At 37.1% G+C, this 18,244-nt stretch overlaps 1 long non-coding RNA gene across 9 annotated transcripts in view; it reads left to right on the plus strand.

Annotated features, from left to right (window-relative positions):
• LOC146768469 (uncharacterized) overlaps nucleotides 1–18,244 on the plus strand; it is a 138,730-nt gene that overhangs the window by 40,212 nt on the left and 80,274 nt on the right. For 6 of the 9 annotated variants that reach the window (XR_014953082.1, XR_014953075.1, XR_014953078.1 and 3 more), the window contains 2 exons: nucleotides 1–11,589; nucleotides 16,239–16,421. The exon at nucleotides 1–11,589 is cut by the window's left edge. This is a non-coding gene — a long non-coding RNA (uncharacterized LOC146768469). The remainder of the gene's footprint in view (nucleotides 11,590–16,238; nucleotides 16,422–18,244) is intronic. The other 3 variants (XR_014953076.1, XR_014953081.1, XR_014953083.1) reach the window with 3 other exon arrangements.

The following is an 18,244-nucleotide window of genomic DNA, read 5'->3' on the forward strand; positions in this document are numbered from 1 at the left end:
TGAAGATTGGTAATTTTTTTAACTTCAAGTTATTAATGTCAACATTGCACTTAAATGATAATTAAGTCCCTGCAAACTCCTTTTGGCTCAAAGATTTCTAGCACCAATTATTCTGAGTGCTAATAACTATAAGGATCTATCTACATGCTACCTGAGCACTGAAAGGTCCACACAGGTCAGTGCTGATCCTGATGTCTGATCTGTAGTTATTTTCAGGACTTTTAAGGAAACTACTGGTGACATTTGCAAATGAGAAAGCACATGGATGCCAGCAGATCAGTACACAGGCCTCTTGCTTTGAGGTTTGGTATCAAAAGAACTGAAAATTTTTAAAAATGCAAGTGAAACTTAGTCTTACTTGGTCCCTCCAAGCATCAAAGTTTGATCTATTTTTGTGCCTTTCTTTCTTCAATATTTAGTGCTTCATACACAGAAAAAGTTTGCATGGTATCATTGTAAATTCAAATCCACTTATCAGATCAAACTGTACATCTACTATGCAAGTGTGATAATGATAAGATCATGAAAACCCCATTTAGGGTGTTTCAAACCATGTTCTTGGTTTCCCATGTAGTACCCATATATCCACAGTGGGCCTTTCTTGTATTCACACTAGCAAAGAAATTGTCCATAAAACAAGATTTCTCCAAGGCCTCAAGTAAGATCAAGGAATATACTTTCTGGAGAAAAAAAAAATAATAAAAGCTATGTTTTAAAGAAGTTCACAGCTGGTGAAACTCTAGGTATCTAGTTTTAAACCAAATAACACAATAAATATATTCCCCATGTAGTGTTATCAAAAATCTGGCCACTGACTTCTTACAAGTCTCTCAGGAGATAAGACTATTAATCTAGTAATCTGATTTCTTTGTATTATTTGATTTCCTTTACATATCTCTACATAAAAGCAAGTATTTTGGGAGGGAAGTCCTTTATTTGAAAACTTTGAGTTGACAAGAAATTATTGTTTTGTGGTTAAGGTTCATTTGTTCAGCACCAGTACTGTTCAAAAGTGTCCACTATTTTTCTTCTGAATTTGTTCAATATCAATTTCTCTTGAAGTGAGTCTACAAAGACTTCTTTGGACCCAGGTTATCTCTCTACAAGAAATTCCTGGTTGGAATTTCATTCTTTGTCTAAATAGTCTCTCTATGTTCTCACTCAAACCAGTCTGTCACCACTCTCTTTCATCACAACAAAAATTGCTTCTGTAGCATCATATCTACATCTGTTCTTTCTGTAGGAAGCCAAAAGATAATGACAAAGGCTTATCAACACCCCTTAAAGACAAGAGGAATTCCCCTTGTTTTTTCCCTGTCTTTCCAACACAAGTGGTCTTCTGAGTTGCTAGAGCTCCCCAAAATTGCTAAGCAGGTCACATTTACAATAACCTGTAAGTGAAAAATTGTACTTAGAGGCTTGGGTTTTCAGAGCCAATCTTCTTTCCAATGACAATTGGAATTAGTGGCATGGACTGCAGTTTTCTTCTCTTTGTTTTGGAGGCAACAGTGCTTACTTTTAAATCTTCAGTTCATTCTTATTCAAAAGGGGTGTGCAGCAGCCCTTAAATACAGAATACCAATATAAAGAGGTCCCTGGAGTCATCACAATGGCCAAAAACGTAGATGTATAGACAAAGACCTACTCATGGTTTAATTCCTACTAAATGAGGAAAAGAGAACTTTGGAAGCCTAAACTTACAACTCACTTTCAAACCAGCGGGATAATAATCTCTTTGAGAGCCAAGATTAAAGAAAATATTTTTATTTTCTATTTCTTCTGTATGGTATTTTCCTAGCTAGATCAGCCATTTCAATCCTTTTCAAATGTTCCACAATTCTCTCATGTATTGGTCAAACATAGCCTCATGAAAAAATTCTGAGTTTGCAAACTGATCAAAGAAGCTGATATTGATTTTTTTTTTGTGAAAAAAGTTTGCCTGTAAGATGCCAAACTGACTACAATTTCAGTGTAGCTTGAACAGTTTTCCTTGTTTAGGGAATAGAAGTTGAGTTTTATATTTGACCTTCAATGAATTTCAGGTGAATATTTTACAATCTTAATGAATATTGAACATTTTTGCTAGCAGTAGTGCCTGAAAGGTATTCATTTATAACTCAATACCACGCTGGCTCTTTACAGCATATCAATTTTATGAATGCCAGAGTAGACTCTGTGGGATCTTTAACATCTCTGATGTATGATGTGGAATAATGGCATGATGCTGAGTAATCTGATTGACAACCTAAGACAGTCAATCAGGTACATGTATCTGTCTGTATTTTTTTTTTAACTCATCTTGACTTCAATCTGCCTCAATTTGTTTTGAGGGTGTCCTGCATTGCAGCTTAAATAAAGCTTGGTTAAGATCAAGTGAGTCAAATTTCATCATTAAAAATTTAGGAATAGATTGTTAACACATAGGGAAAAATGTGCATGGATTTTAGGGAACTGTTTTGTTCAAATTCCACAATAAAACACAGGTATTGAAAATAAGTGATTTGATTTTCAGAATTCCAGTGCTTTGCTTACTTAATTTAAACAAAATATTGATAATAATAAACTTGGTACTATCAAGCAGTTTCAAACTGCGGTGAAACAAAATGTTCTGCATTGAGTTCTTTTGACATGAACTGAATTTGTTTTGCGAAGTTATTCTTTTTTTCATGGTGATTCAAACCAAAATGGTCAGAAATTTTCAAAACAAAAATTAAATAAACACCAAAATATTCCTGCAGTTGTAACATCAAAAAAATTACCATGAACCAAAAAGCACAGAGGTTTATATCAGGTTGCTGCAAGAGAAACAGATTTCATGTGCAATGCATAGTAGTATGTGGATATTTGTGAGTAAGGAAACAATTAACTCACCAAGGGTGACTGCTTAATGAGGCTTTTTAAAAAGGCTATTGTCATAATATTTATGACATGAGCTGATTTTGTTTACAGATTATTTAAGAATAATTTTCAGTATGTTTAAAATTATTCATTGATGCATTTTTTGTTTTGAAGAAGAGTAGGTTTCCTTATGCTACAGATTCCAAAAGAAAGGGATTAGATCTATGAAATGGATTAGTGTGGAGTATTTTAATATTGAATATGGGCCTTCTCTTTAATTACATGTCTTCTGTATACATGATTCTATGTTGCAACACTTACAACAATATGTCTTCTTCTTGTTTTGAAGTCAAGAACAATGGCCCTTAAAATATAGATGATTAATCCCAGCACAGTCATCCAGAGCACCTCAGGTTATGTTCATTAGGCAGGTAGTGGAGAGAAAGGATTCTCTCTGGAAGACAGGGCTGAAGTGTGGACAGGGAGCTGCTCAGAGTCACCAACAGCAAATGGCCAGGAGTGTGTCCCCACTGCACTTCCCTGTGACTCACAATTCAACTGAGCCCCTGCAGCCCCTGCCCCCTCCTCTGAGGCTAAAAAACCTTCACAGCAATATCCCCACTCTGTCAAAGGGGATGTGACACCAGTGCCCACTTCTCTCATGGTACCTCAACATAGAAGTAGGAGACCTTTTGTGTGCAGGCATGTTGATGTGTAACTTCAGCATCCTGGGCTGGCCTTCACCACCAGGCTGTTGAATATTTGGGAGAATCAAAAGAAGCAGAATTACCTTCCACATCTCTTGTTGAGATCGATTGATTGATTACTCAGATATTCATGGACAAGATTTGAAGCAAAAGAGAATTTGTCTGGGGCAGGGGAGGGAATAATAGTTAGAGAACAGCTGAGAATAGGCAAACATGGCATTCTGGTACCTGGAAGAGTATAAATCAACCTGTTTGATAAAAGATACTGTGGAAGGGAGAGGATATTCTTGTTTTGGAGACTGTTGACAGAAAATCTTGGTCTTATGAAGCAAGTTTAACTACTTGCAATGGTAAGAGAGAGATATAGGATGGAAGGATTCCAAACCAAAATGAGAATGGAAACTAACAAATAGACTAGGCCAGAAAAATTCAGGCTGTCAGTGACCATCTAGTCCTGGCTGCTTCAGGAATGATTAGAAGTTAAAACATATTATTAGCTACATTACCGAAATGCCTCTTAAACACTGGCAGGCTTGGGGCGTCAGTCACATCTCTAGGAACCCTGTTTCAGTGTCTGATCACCCTCTTGGTAAAGAGGTCTTGACCCCAGGGAGAATAACTTCTCCCCTTTCCCTCCTCAAGAAACTGTTAGGGAGCACGAGGTCACTCCTCACCTTCCTCTTCTCCAAACCAGACAAGCCCAGAGCCCACAGCCGCTCCTCACAGGACATGACTTCCAGCCCTCCCACTGGCTTTTTTGCCTGCCTTGGGGTGCATTCAGGGACCTTCACATCCTTCTTCAGTGGTGAGTCCCAGCCTTGCACCCAAGGCTGAGGAAATTGGGATAATTTTCTCTTTTTCCTGGCTGGTTGTGGTGTGTTCAGTGCACCCCAGGATGGGGTTAGGGCTCACTGCTGGCTCTTGGAGAGTTGCTGCCCAGCCAGCACCCTCAGATCCCTGTCTGCAGGGCTGATCTCAGCTATTACTCTCCCAATTCATTCTTGTGACCACTGCTGCTGCATCCCAGATGCAGAATATGGTGTTTGGTCTTGTTAAATTTGATCCCATTAATCACTGCTCAATGCTCAAACCTCCCATCATCATCTCCAAGTATGGCCACCTCCCAGTATAGTATCAGCAGCCAGCTTGCTAGTGCTGCATTCAATTACCCCTTTGGATTTTCTACACCCTCTTCTTTCACAGAAGAATGTATGCCTTTATTATGCCTAAACCTGTTGTGATCAGTGGAGTAATACTGATTTATATCCAGGAGAGGAATTGTTAACATTAACCATGTAATGGTTAATGTAATATCTGGGACAATTTACCAATCATTTACTAAATGAAAGTAGAGTACAGCTAGATTGACTTGGAACATATCTGTACCCTCCTATTTCAGATAAATAAGTTTTGGCATCTAGTTTGCTGGAACTGTGATATCTTAAAGGAACACCAGTCTTAATTTTAGACCAGCAGTGCCTTCCATGTGGAAGAATCCTAAAGTTCCTTTGCCTTGAGTACAAATGAATTCTCTTTCTTCTTTCTGTACATTTGGTGAGGATTTCAGACAGGAGTTTTTTTCCTCCATTACACTTTTTCTATAGCTACTTTGCACATAATGGTGTTCTGATCTGAGAAATTTAAGAAGATATATGAGAGGAACATGACAGTGCAACTATTCATTTCTTTTGTGCTAGGAAAGAGTTTCTTGTTCTCAAGATCTTCAAAATAAACAGAAAGTCAATCCATTGAGAAAGGTGACATAATAAAATCCAGATCTCTACCCTATTTTCCCCCAGTATAAACAATACTATTTTATACAGAATAACAGTCCAGATCTTAATATTGGCAAAAAGGGCCCCCCAAACAGGAAATGCATGCTTCACTTGCACTGTTCAGGCACTTTAACATACAAAGATGCTCAAAGTCTGAACTGATGAGTTTCTTTGGCAGTGATTATCCCACAACAGTATTTCATTAAGCAGTATGGAGGATTTCCTCTTTACTTCCGCTCTAGGCTTACTCACAGATACCACAGATGCACATCTCTCAAATGACAGCCTTTTTTCCCCCCTTCCTAAACCTCCAAGAATTTAAAGATTCATTTTAGAATAATAAATTTCCCTTTTATTGTGACTCAGACTTATTCAGTCCAATCCAGCCTGTGCAAACACACATGCAGCTTTAAATTAGCATTTGTGAACAAGCTGGGTTTCTTTGGCTGTTTGCTGAGACTTGGCAGTTCAGTTCTTTGAGGAAAAAAGAAAGAGAGATTCACATCTATTTATGGCTTGATTTTCAGACATGCTGAGTACCTCCTGTGGACTTTGAGAGCTGTTCCTCTGGAAATCAGGTCACTGATGTGATGCTGGAAGGAGAAAGCACAAGGAAAAAGAAGGGCTCTGATTTTTAAACACAAATGCTTATATGGTTTGGGAAAAATAATAAAATTAATAAATAAACCTATTTTAAAATGTCTTGTTTGGAACTATGACTGAGCTCCATATTTCAGACTGAGTTAACAACTAAAAAATGCCTGCATGCACAAAAGCCCTGACAGGCATCTATTTTGTAGCATAAGCAGAATGTTTGCTTCTCTCCCCAGCCAGCTTGCTAGTAAATCACTAAAAGCTTTCCCAGTGCAAGTCCAGCACTGGCTGGAGATATTTTTGCTCTCCTCCCTATCTCAGGTTCCTGTCACTGCCTCCAGCCAGGGGCTCCTGTCCTCTCAGCACAGTATGGAGCAGTTGCTCAATGGAAGCACTAAGTTATTCAGTCTGAGTAGAGGAGCTAATAAATTTTATAAAGTAGGTCCTTCACTGAAATGCAGTAGGCAGTGCACATGTGACCTGCTCAGCTGTGGGATCTGACCAGGGTGGCATTCTTCACCGAGGTAATATCTTGTCTTAGTTTTTTTTTTTAAAGCCTCTTTTTAACCTAGATATTTTTTTTTAACTCTGTGGCACCCAAAATTAAATCACAGGGGCACAGAGAGTAGTTGTTATAAATCCAAACTCCTAAAGAATTTTAAAAAGGAATGTTTTCCAAAACTTACGATAGTCAGTTTGTAAAGCAAACCTAGAATTTAGGTCCCATGTATAGTACATATAATTGCATTACAACAATGCAATGGTCCATTTCTTATTAAGCATTTAAAATGTTGTATATGCATTGTAGTTTTTTATTCCCTCACCATCTGATAAGGCAGTGTTAAAGGCGGGATTTACAAAGTTATTTAACTTCCTAAAGTGAGAATTTCTGATTTTTAAGGGCATTATAATTTTAGGAAAGTTGTTCTAACAGACTTCAATTAAAAAATTAATAAACAAATGTAAACCAACCTCTATTTTTGGGATGTATAACATTTTTAAACTTTTTTATATTTAGAAGTTATTAATAAAACTGTGGTGGTTTTATAAATTTTCAATGCAAAATAGTGTAGACATATTCCTGCAAAATAAACCCAGTGATTTCTGTTCTTTATTAACTCTCAGATACCCCTCAGTGTTAATGAGAGTCAAGTATTCAGACTCCTCCAACACCTCTAAACTCTGGAGTAAATATTTAAATTCTGCGACTGCTTTTGTATGTCAAGACCCCTTAATTGGAATTGGAACAATTGCTATCAAGGAAAATTATTGTGGGAAAATAAAAAGAATATTTTTTGGCTTGGGTGTCCCTGCAGGATGTAACAGTGTAATAATTTCATTGCCAATAGATGCCAATAGGATAAAACACCTTGTGAACTGTTTTTTTCATTGACTAAAAGAAAAAACAGCACCCCTCCCCCCACCAGCCCTGCAACAGGCAAACAAAGGAGCTTTTTTTTTTTTTTTTTTTTCCAATTGTCTCCAAATATGGAATATTTAGGATTTGGAATAAAAGTTCAAGTGGGTAAAATTTCTTCTGACTGTCTGACCTTCATCCTAGTCCTGTCAGGTGAGTTTGAAACAAATCCCATTAAATAAAGGATGAGTGGAAGAATACCCCTTACATTTCTATCACCTACCATATAACATCTTCCATAGCATTTTTTATCTAAGATAATAGAAACAGCATGGAGATGTCTTGTGGAAGTTGCTTGCAAAGCTCTTTAACACCATTATGAGAACTAGGAAACTTGTTCATGACAAAAGAGGAGTGAGATAAGATGAACATTGTCATACTGAAAAACAATGTATATTGCAAGATTAATTAATCCAGTTGAAATGTTCAAAAGCAACAACTTTCAAAGCAGAAATTTCAGTAATTTCAATCTGAACTGGGTTTGCAACTATAAAAATACAGTCTTTATGTATTCAGAAAACTAAAACCTTGTTGTTCAAACCTGCTCTATGTCTTTTGTGCAAGAGCATCCACTCAGTAGTTTGGACTGGTCCCTGCCCACAAAGCTCTCTCACAGCTGTGCAGAGAGCAGAGAAGGGCAACAGCAACAGGGATTTACTAGGCATGATATCTTACAGATGTAGGAGTCCAAACAAGAAGTCAAATAAAAGTAACTGGGGGAAAATGAGTATTGTTTATGTTTGAAAAGACACGGATATCTTGATCTTTAGGCAATAAATCAGCTCCTTAGCTACTGATACATTTTAAACCATAAGTTACTTACATCTGTTTATTGGTTAAAATGGTTTTGAGCCAAACGTTGCATTTCTTCTGGCTTCTGTCATTGTTTCTTTCCAGGAAGACTTTTGGCTGACTGGGTGACTGATTGGTAAGAATGAAAATGCAAGATGCGTGTAATGACAGGGTTAGGAAGGCTGGGTTTTCCTCCTGGTTTTACTCTGAGAGTCTGTGTGATTTTGGACAATTCAGTGCAGCTTCCAGGGTTATGTTTCTCTTGAAGATGAAATTCCAGATGTTTTTCTTGAAATAATTCCAGGCATAAAACACCTGGAAATACTGAACTTCCAAGCAAATTCTACTTTTATTATTCAGTTTCAAACAAAACTCCAGACTAACCTGAAAACCTCCCTCAGCCCAGTCCCTATTACATAACTAGAAAACAGTTTGATTCCACTTTTACAATATGAAGCAAACCATAATTCCTAGAAATGTTGTTCTCATATCATATTTAGAAATATGGCCAAATAAAGAACATAATTCAAACATGAAGATTTGAAAAATGACCTGAGATTATTTAAAACAACATCATATCTCAATGTTTGGAAGCCTATGTACAGGCCTAAAAAAGGCTGCTAAAATTATGATCTCTTTCCAAAAGGTCCAACACTTTGTCACACTTCTTGAAATCTTTTCTGCTTGTGAAATCATTTGTTGTTGATGATGTTTTTTATTATTAAATGTTGAAGGCCTCAAGAAAGAACTCATGTCAGGTTCAATGGGCTGGATGTTATCATACAGAAGGGACAATTCTCCTTTTTATGGTATATATTTTTAATATTTCTCCACCTCTCAGGACCAATTTCTGGCCCAACTGAATTATTTTCTTCTTTCTTCAGCAGAGATGGTGTCCTGCATTTTAATACTTGTGACTTATCCCTGCTGTGCTCATACTAACTCTCAAACATCTTTTTATACCTACTCTTGAAAATTCAGATCTACCAAAACATCTGCAAGAAATCAATCAATCCACCATGATCTTATACTTGCTTTCTTCAGGTGAGATCTGATTTTGTGCTGGTTTTCTTTCTTGCACCTGCTCACTGCAGAGGAGTTGCATTAGATGACCTTTAAAGGCTCCTTCCAACTCAAATTATTGTCTGATTCTACAACTCTTGGGAGCTAAAAATGGCATGGTATTTTTCATTTATACTTTGTAGATAAACCTTCAGCACTGCCTCACCCTGAGCAGTGAAACATGGTGTTAAACACCATAGTTTGGGCAGATGCTCGAGGAATGATTAAAGAGTTCTTCCCGAATCCTTCCAGGGTGGTGCTCCCAAGTCAGCTTGGGAAAATCCCATCATTTCACTGGATGGCCTCAGTGCCCAACCAAGCTCGGCAGAGCACAGTTACCTTTTATGGCAAACAGTGCTCATCATTACAGATGTCAATGCTTTTTCTCCTCACATCCTCATCATGAGGAAATAGTTAACCTTGTTGTTATTTGCAGAGATCACCAGAGTTTACTTAATGCTCACTGAAAAGCATCAAGATATTTCCAATTTATATTATTCTCTGAATACTCATGCAGACTCTTTTGTACCAATTACAATCTCTTCAGCTAGAAGTTTACTCTAAAAGACCCTGGGACAGAACAGTACTACTGACACAAAAAACCTAAGTAATTTGTGCAGATCTAGACCTAGGAAAGAAACTGTAATTAAAACAAAAAAAAACCCATTTTTTTTGCTGCAAAAATGCAGCAGGATCTTAAAACAGGAGTGAGAAAGGAAATCTATGAATTCTAAAATTAGAGCAGGAAGTTTTGAAATTTTTTTTTTTTTTTTTTTGCAATTATAGATCCAAAAACATGATTTGAGTTGCTTTTCTGTGAGAAGGTAACAAACAGAACCATTTATACATTCATTTGGTCTGGCTATGTCATGTTTCTCACTAGTTTTTCAGTGCAGACCCTTCCCCTGAATGGCTCCCACAGTTTGAACTACTCATCTGCAGGTGGTAAAATGTTTGAGACACAGAGTGATATTGCCCACTGTGTCCACCCACATGTCTATGGGTTCTGAAAACCAGACAGCCAACAAGACAGGTCTGTATGTGTGTCTCCAGTCTCCTCATCCCACAGCACTCTACAGAAAAAGGAAGGGTGCACTGACCTTCTTTAAGTGAGCAGTGATGTAATGGTGCTTCTTAATGGAGTCTCAGGGGTATCATGATTGCAGGACTTTCCATTACAGTTCCTTTTCTGGGTCTTCTCCAAGAAACAAATCCAAATATAATCACCTCATGTGCTGCAATGGAAACAGCCCCAGAGTATTGCTCCAGTGTTTCAAATCAGGCAAGCCTAGAAAATTAACAAAATTAGGCTGTGTGTTTTAATGGTGATTTCCTGCAGTACTTTTCTACATCTTTCACTGTCTTGCAAGAGTTCCTGATGTTTTTAAGAAAATACTGAGTTGTTGGAGAGTACAAGGGAAAAAAATGCACATAAAATTTTGCAAAATAAAAGGAGAGAAATGCTAGAAATAACAGATTTTATGAGGTTCCACTACACTGTTCCAGTTTCCTGTTACTTCAGGGAGTAAGAACTCATGTAATCCCTTTCACAAATTGAGCAAACTCCACCCTCAATCTCCTGTGATTACTTTGTACTTATTTTGGAAAATTGTTCAAGAACCTCACTCCTGTGAATAGTGGAAACCTTATTGTTACTGACCTGTTGTTGCTCAAGACCAGATTAATTTTTGCCTCTGTCATTTTCAACTGATTTTGCATATTTTACTAAAACAGTTCATTGTTTTCATGAAATATCCCCCCCCGCACCCTTTTTTTCCCCTGTTTTTCACCTTTTAAGTGTTCTTATTTATAGTGTTTCTGGATTTCATGTCATTAGCCAATTTTACTAGTCTCTTACTATTATATTTTTGCCATTGTTTTTGACAAAAATACTTAGTAAGATGTATTTCAAAACTATTTCTAGAGGAACTCCCAATTTAACACAATTGGGTTTAGAGTTTTCAAGCAGCTCCTTACTGGATTTAAAATTCATTTATTAATTTACATGTTTCCCAGCTTAATTTATGGCTTCCCATGTGACAATTTATATTCTTGAAATACAAATAAATTTAATCTACAAAATCCTTAATCTAAAAATCATTCCTTGTTAAAAGATATGGAGCTATTCTGGCTCAATCTGTCTTTGGTAAATTGAAGAAACATCTATTGCATAATTTTAAATATTTATTCTACAACACTGCATAGTTATGATCAAACTAACTTTAAAATTTTATCCTACTCATTTAATATTTTCTCATAAAATTGTTTTCAGAAGATGAACTTTAAAGAAGAAAAGTTGTGTTTGTCAGTGATGTGTAACAGCTGGCAACAGAATGGATAGAGAGCCTCCTCCACAGTATGTATAAGTCAACTGGAGTCTGTCCACTGACATAACAATCTGCAGGTCAGTCTTACAGTAGTCTAGAAAATCGCCACTTCTTTTTAATTTTTATTATCAGCAAAAGCATTGTGGACCAGCTCCCAAGACAGATAAGAAATACACACAGAATTATAAGACAGATGTTTTTTGCTGGCTATTTAGTAACTAATTTTCCTATTGTTCATTCTAATATTTTCAATATTATTATGAAATACATTACACTCGTATGTTGATTATCTAGTCTGAAAAAATTTCCATCTTTAACTTTCAAGACTACAATTTTGGAAAATATTGCTTCTGGACTGTATAAATCAAGAACAAAACAAATGACAAAAATCCTTATGGAGCAGGCACAGCAATAACAATACTTGTTAACAAAAGATAGCTATAGATTATTAAAGAAACATTCAGTAGCTAATGCAATTATTTGGGCTCAGAAATAGTGTTGTATCATTGACTCATAAAAACACTGTCCTTTGGTCATATTCAGAGCATTTAGGTATGCCCATAAGTCGTGTTTAGAACAGGAATGTTTCCTTCAAGGTCGATGTTAGGAATTCTGTGTGCTCCATTAGGTGGTTAACACATGGCATTACAACAGTCCATAGTGAGAAATTCCCTGAATCCTCAGCACAGTGAATGAGTTCACGTTTGAAATAATGTCAAATTCACCACATCATTCTTGTTATAGAATCAAGATATAACACAGATCTTAGCCTTCCAGGCTGAGAGGAGGGAAGTGGAAATCAGGCACCATCTCTTTAGAGAAATAAAAGCTCTTACTCTCTGGTGTGTTCATTATCCCTGTGTTCATTCCATCAGGGATAAAACTTCTGTATTTTTCCAGCTCTTCAGATTATTTAAACAGCAATACAGGACCTTTTTCCCAGCTACTGGAAAGTTCACACTCTTGGAAAAGTACCCTGACAATAGTAAAATAGGTGAGACACCTCTGAGCATGGACAGCAGCAAACCCCAGGAGGAAAGTTCAATTCCTCTGCATTATAAATTGGCAGTGTGGGCGCTTCTTGATTCAAACCTCGTGTCTCTATTTTTTGTACCTTGGCATGATTTCCAGCAGGATTGCTGCTGGTCCATGTGCTAGCTCCCAAAATTCAACAACGAGGTCATTTAGGTCCTCCTCTTTCAGTCTGCCAAGACCTCACTGTCTAATTTTACCTGGGATAAACTTTGCCTTCAGGCTACAATCTATTTTTTTAATGGTTTAAATATTTCAGTGACCGCTTTTAAGAAGTGCTGAATAGAACAAGGCAGATTTTTGTGGAACAGAGGCAAATGAAATGTAGATAATACTTCTGAAGTCCTGCATGTTTCCATCCTTCCTCAGATCTGGCTATGGAGCAACAAGTGAAGAGTCAGCTTGTTAATTTTCATTGCACTGACCCCAAATTTTATTTTTAACCAGGACAGAAAAGGTCAAAAAAAGTGTTAAAGAACAAAGTCATCCATCTAGGGATGATATAATCATGTGTTGTAATGTCTTTGACAGACATTTCAGTAATTATGGGAATCAATAGGGATTTGCACTCCATATCCTGTAAAATTGGGAAGAGGACTAAATCCAAAGTAACTGGAGATGGTGGTGTCATGATTAAGACAGGGGATATATACTGGTTTGGATTAAACAACATTCAATAGAAAAATACATTTTTCTGTTGGATTGTCAATACCATCTAAAATCCATTTTCTGTATAACTGCACTCTCCCACACTGATTTATACATTTCTAGGTTATTTTTGTCTAAAATGCAGGGAAAAAGTCCTCTGGAAAATATCAGGACAGGAGTAATGGAAGAAAGGTTTTTCTTTTGTACTTTAAGACAGCTTTTCTAAACTGCAAGGCTCTCAAACTTAGTTACAGAAATACAGCCCTCAGTCAAATAAAAATAAATACTGTGTATAGGAAGAAATGTAGGAAATGTTTAATAGATAGATCACAAGTCTGAAATCACATTTTACATTTCTTTCCAGCAGACAATAGTTCATGAGTGTTTGCTTTTTAATGTTTGTTCTCTCTTTGCTTTCATGTTTGTGCTAAATTTGTATATCTACCAGCTTATGAGATAAAAAGGTGGAAATCATACAACTCTGTTTCTAAATTTACCTGTAATACTGACTAGAAAGGATTATAAAGAAAAAAAAAAAGGAAAAAAAAAAAAAAAAAAGAAAGGAAGAAAAAAGAAGGAACCATTGCACTCAGATTATTAGTGTAAATCAGTCAAACATTTACAGTCTGACCACTTGAGCCCTGCCTGCTGCTTATTGGAGTTATCTCTTTAACTTATTTACTTCACAAGCTGAAAAGCTGTATGGATGAAATGTTGTGTTCCAAGAAAAAGAAGGGAGGAATTCCACTGTGGAAGTGTCAGACACCTTCAAAGGACCAATCTGCGTGGTACTACCCTTTATGGTTTGATGTGAAACCCAGCACAAATCCCTCCTTACCTCTCAGTCTATGGGACTTCAGGATCTTGATTGTATTCATCTGACTGTCACAGACATCCTTTGGCACCCAGTCCCACTCCCAAATGGATCAAATGCCACTATGAGCACAATAAGTCTTTTTTTCAGTCCCACTATTCCCATTGTTCCAGGAAACTCCCTCCCCTGGCAATGAGAATCTTGCAGCCAGTTTCCAGCCCTGAGTCATGCATGGTAGGTTTTCACTCATTCAGCCTTCTGCTGACATGTTTCTAAAGCTTTAATAATCGATTCTCTTCATGGAATATACCCTGATGCTTAAAGAGTCAGGAACGACATCCCTTCTCAGCATTAATTTTGACATACTAAGCAAGCCAACACTTCCAGACTCCTATTACAAGTGAAACTCTGTCTTCCTCTCAATAATGGTTTCCATGAACATGTCCTATATTTCTGTTAAAAAACCCCTCTGGATTTATACATGAGTCCAGGATTTCTGTCTCACTTAAATCCACTGTGTATTAACTCCAATCAGACTGGGTCCAAAAATATTAAGTCTTTCAGCAGGACATGCTGAGTTCAGTTTTATATCTACTTGGTACAGCACTTCCCAGAAGTGTTACCCCTGAATATTGTGGTTCTGGAAATGTCAGACTTACTGCTCAGATATTTAATATGTGATGTGTATGTGTGCAGCAAGCCTGAAGAGATACAAAACATGAAATTTAGTACATACATATGTTTCACTGCACTTGAGCCTATCTGGTAAATGTGGGGAGGAACAGAGCAGTTCTCCCTGCCTTAGTGGCACCCTTTGCCTGTTTCCAACAGGAATGAGCAGAGGGGATAGTGACTGAACACACTAACTATACAAACACTTGCAGCATCTCACCTAATTACAATTTTGATTTACCTTTTACTTGGTCAAATCTCAGTGCTGTCTCAGTTCTTTGTCTTGCCAATGTAGATAAAAATATGGTAACTGAACTGCTTTTTAATTTATGTTTTAAATTTTAATTTTGTTCCAATGGGACAAAACTCAGAAGATGAAAATTTGAGTTAATACCATGGTGCATTAATAAAAAATATGGCATGTATTTTTCATTATGTGGATGAAGAAGATGCAAGTGACACTAGCTTTTCAAAAGTCTTGTTTGTAATATCTCTGTATTTGTTGGCTGGATGATTTTTCAGAAGTAAATTTTACCAGATCAAATAGAAAAAGACTTTTTTTTTATACAGACACAGTGACTGCTTTGACTTTCAAAACACTCTACAGTGGTCAACTCATCTTTGTCTGGAAACAAATTGAAGTAAGAAAGAAACCTTTTAGAGTGTTGAATTTGAGACTCAGTAGATGAGAAAGGATAGAAAGCTGGGTCACACAGGATACGACTCACACCCAGAAGCTCTTGTTCAACCTTTTGGTGAATCAACTACAAAAGTTTTGGTTTTAAAGGTTACTGCTACTATGATTTACTGCAAAAGACCATTACTGGTAGTAATGCCTCACTTTAGTAATGCCTCACTCCATCCAGCTAAACTGCTTAAGTCAGTGTAGCCTTAAGCACCCTTGAATCATTTTGGTAAATGCGGTTTTAATATATATAAGGATTGGATAACAGCAAATCAGTGCCAGAGCTGGAAAATAACCCGGGACCACTGGCCCTCAAGTCTATGCTTTAATTAATGCAAACATTTCCTCTCTTATCCAGCAGTTAGGAATGCAAGTGATACAAAAAGAAAGTGAAAAGTTTATGTGGATATTTTACTAACCTGCATCTTGTAAACATTAGCTACGATTGGACTTTTAGTATAAATTCCAGATTTCTGTATAAATTCCAGAGCACTGCTTTCAGGCAGATACTTCTCTGATTCATTGGTGTTTTTTGGGTTTTCTTGGCTTTGTATTAAGGGAATTACATCTCACTGAATTGTGTAAGAAGGATTGAGAGCTGTTCCTTGGCTAAAGCAATGCTCACACAAAGGTACTCAGTGCCAGTAAAGCTGCTTCAAGTCTGCCAACTAACCAACAGCACTTTTCTTCCACCTTTTTTTTTTTTTTTTTTTTATTCCCCCTTGGCTGTGAATGGTCCTTTATTGTCTCCAATTCAGTCCTTCTGACAGGAACAGTTTTCTTGAGGATAACAACATAGCCAGGGTGTCTGAGCCTCTGTTGGGCTTTTCCCAAACAGTCTAAATCAGTGTTTCCAAACTGTTTTCATTTTTTAGCTCCCTGTCTTCAAGGGGAAGTACAAGCCTCTGTGTGATGTTCAAGCCTCCCAAGAAGATGCCTACCATGGTCTAGTTGACAAGCTCTTCAGAAGGCCTCTGGGGTTGCAAGATGAAATTTCCTGGCCAGATTCAAGGTCTTATATGTGAACTTACATCCATCTAGAGAATCTTCAGTCCAAGGTTTGAGATGAGACAAATATTTCCAGTGCTAACTTTTTATTTAAAAGCCTGTCCTCCATTAGTGGGGTTTACACTCCATTAACCCATCTGCTTTGTCAACTTATTTACTAACACAGTGCTGAGTTCAGAAATTTCCAACTGTATAAACCCTTTCATTTCTAAAAACACTCGTCACTTTCTGAGCTGTTGAATTTGTGGGAAGAAGGGTGGAAAAAAATGAGATACAGTTCAAATTATAGCTAGTGGGAAAGCCTTTCCTCTCTTAGATTATGCACCTGTGTGGGAAATATTGAGGGAATTTTCCTGTTTTCTGGGTATGATCAGCTGTCACACAACCAGGGCAGCATCAGTTACTCACCACAAACCTTTCACTTCTGCACCCAGGTGGAAGTGTGAAATGGTATTTCTTTATGCACACACACAGTTCTGCCTTTTTGTGGCTGAGCCAATAGCCCTGGCGTTTTTGTAACGTTTTCTTGCACCAAAAGAATAGATGAGTAACAGGTGATTTCTGTCATGGGAAAATATGGTATTGAGGACATCACTGTCACAAGTTATGAAAGGAGAGGACTTTACAGACAAGAGTAAGAAGGGAGGAGTTGTAAACTCTTCAGGCTGAAGATTTTCTGGGATCTCAATCACATGTTCTAAGGTGAAAAGAGAATTCAGAAAAGTTTCAGGTGATCCTGAAAACTAGAGAAAAGTCCTAAAAAACAGGACTATAAACCTGGCTTATTGTACAGACTGAGTTATTCTCAAATGATCACTAATTATTTCTGTTCCTATGTGTACAGATCTAGAAACCTAATTTAAGTAACTGATTTTTTAATATGATAAACTGGAATATTAATAATAGTCTTTTTGAAAAGTAACTGTTGCACTGCCTTGTCAGGATACTAGTACAAGATTAATTATGTATTCAGGAGCTGAGAAAATCAATTTTGTCTCAACTGACACTGTCTTTCATGTCTTTTCTCATGAAGTCAGAGGTTTGACTTCCTTTCTATAGAAAGTGACCCAAAAAGAAGTGAGAAGTTGTTTTCTACTTTAGACATATGACTTCCCAAACAAAGGAATCCATCTTCACTGCATTACACATAGATATTATAGATAGAGCTTATTCTGTCTTGTAGGGGATGCACTGGTCTGAAATCACTCAGTAACTAGTGAAAAAGATCAGAATGATCACTATTTCCAACAAAAGACATACACCAAAACTCTCAAATAGTCACTAAAACAAAGGAAATCATTTAAGTTTTTCCATCTTTTCATCTACAGTCTTATGAGTTTTTGAGATATTCATTTCGTGAGTGGTAAATGCTCCTCAGTGTGACATGGTACAATTTATCTGATTCTAGACCAGCTACAATAAGAATTTGTTTTGTCTGATACACATACAGTCTTCTACTGGCTGCCAGTTAGCTTTCAACCACATGGTCATCCAGCCCTTATAAAACATTAATGGATTTTAGGGAAATTGAAATAATTTTTGTTTTTGCAGCCTCACCTTGCCTCTTTTATTCATTGCACAGAACTTGTTCACGCCAGGATCGATATTCACAGTTCTTTGCAATGCCACATTTGCAAAGCAAATCTCCACTGTGAACCCAGACAGACCCTAGGAGACTCAGCCACAAGCTCTCAGAGATCCCTTCAGAAAAATGAGGGCAAAAACATCCAGGGATCCACCTCCACAGGGAAGTCTTGAAGAAAATAGGTATTTCTTACAATGACTGAGAGGGTGCTCACCAAAGCAATGGGTATGAGATAAAAGCCTGAGAAAGAAAGGTCTGCACAGGTGCTGTCTATATGCAGACATCCTC

Source organism: Lonchura striata, chromosome 2, assembly GCF_050655825.1.
Source record: "Lonchura striata isolate lonStrDom1 chromosome 2, ASM5065582v1, whole genome shotgun sequence".
NCBI lineage: Eukaryota > Metazoa > Chordata > Aves > Passeriformes > Estrildidae > Lonchura > Lonchura striata.